At 48.9% G+C, this 1,761-nt stretch overlaps 1 protein-coding gene across 1 annotated transcript in view; it reads left to right on the top strand.

Annotated features, from left to right (window-relative positions):
• The window catches only part of PKD1L1 (polycystin 1 like 1, transient receptor potential channel interacting), a 94,697-nt gene that overhangs the window by 53,739 nt on the left and 39,197 nt on the right, over nucleotides 1-1,761 (top strand). The gene's annotated exons all lie outside the window — the stretch shown is intronic.

The following is a 1,761-nucleotide window of genomic DNA, read 5'->3' on the forward strand; positions in this document are numbered from 1 at the left end:
TCTTCCTAGGTGCTGTTTTCTCCCCCAGGCTAGGCTCACGTGGTGCCTTCTCAGAGGGCTCCCCAGGACCTACAGGCAGAACTCACTTGTTTCAGACAAATCCATACGTGACCCTGTTAGGGTGCTTTAGCACCTCTGACTGGAAATCCCTTTCTGCACATCTGACTTCCATCTCCAGGTGGCTTACCTGCTAGGAACTCACACTGAAGAAATGGACCATCCCCAGCATGTCAGCGGCCTGACCCAACTGTGGTCTGTCCCCATCATGCATGCATCTCACACGTGTCAGTGGGTGGACTTCCCGGGGTGAAGTGGGGACACCAGCTCCTCTCAGCCTGTGTCCCTACACCTCCCAAGCTGGACAGAGGCACAGAGAAGGGGCACCACTCATCAAGGATGTTGCCCGGAAGTGCCACCCCACACCCCATCACATCCCCCCTGGCAGGACCCGTCACATGGCCGCTCCTAGGCTCCCGTCAACCAGAAATGAAATTACTCCCCCCAGTTCCAGAGGGTGAACCTGGTGGAAACCAAAGACATCTGCACAGACCTCTCACCTGTCTGTGCACCCTGGGTCTGCCACAGTCCTGGCCACAGTGTAGGCAAACCTTAGCATGAATGTCAATGGCAGAAACCATTTCTGATAGTATTGATTAAGAAATAGCCAGTGTGTGGGTGCTTGGGGGGCTCAGTCGGTTAAGCATCTGACTCTCGGTTTCATCTCAGATCATGATCTCACGGTTTGTGAGTTCAAGCCCTGTGTGGGGCTCTGTGCTGACAATGTGGAGCCTGCTTGGGATTCTCTCTCTTCCTCTATGTCTGTCACTCTCGTGCATGTGTGCACACTCTCTCTCTCTTAAAATAAAATGAACTAAAAAAATGTCCAGCGTAAAAAGTGGGCGTAACGTGTTCTTTAAAGCATTTGTCTTACTTGAAATAAGAAATTATTATTTCAGTTCTGATAAGTTACTTTGTATGTGGTGCCTGGCATAGTGGTTTCAGTGTCCCCAGACTAGTTCATATCGTTGCTGGTAAAAGAGTTTGACGTCAGGAAGTGTTTCCAAGCCACATTTTGGTGACACAAGCATGGCTGTCAGAAAGTGGCATCTTAATTTTATTTCACCGATACCCATTTACTTGGCAATTGCTGGGGACTGCCAGGGCACGAAGTGGGGACACATTCAGTGCTGTCTTTGGGGCACCCATGACTGGCGCTGAACGTGGGAACAGACACGCTTCGGTAAATAGGCCAGGACTTGTAGGGAGGAGGGGACAGAGAGTTCCAGAAACACAGGCGGTGAGGCAGCGCACTTTGCTGGTAGACATTTGAATTTGTATTTAAAACATGCATGGGAAAGAATCAGGATTAATCCTGTTTGATGCGGTAATGGCATCATGGACACATTTTCAGAAGAGTCCTCATGTCAGCCTTACATACGAATGTGTTCATGGGTAGAAATAGTAGAAACAATGTGATTTGCTTTTGAATATCTTCTTAGAAGCTGAAGGAGGGATAGAAAGTCTACCGCCTATGAGTAATGGTCACAGCTGGGTTATTCTGTTTTCGTGTATGTGTGAAAATAGTCCCTATTATAGGTTTAGGAAAAGCAAGAGAAAAGTAGGGTTTTGCCAGCAGACACTGCAGGGTGAGACCTCCATTCTCGGGGAGCAGTTAGAGGGTTTGCGAAGCAGTCGCTGGGTTCAGACCAAGTAGCATCTTCACACAACGACTGTTCGGGACCCTTATTTCTCTGGTCGTTT

Source organism: Suricata suricatta, chromosome 2, assembly GCF_006229205.1.
Source record: "Suricata suricatta isolate VVHF042 chromosome 2, meerkat_22Aug2017_6uvM2_HiC, whole genome shotgun sequence".
Taxonomy (NCBI): domain Eukaryota; kingdom Metazoa; phylum Chordata; class Mammalia; order Carnivora; family Herpestidae; genus Suricata; species Suricata suricatta.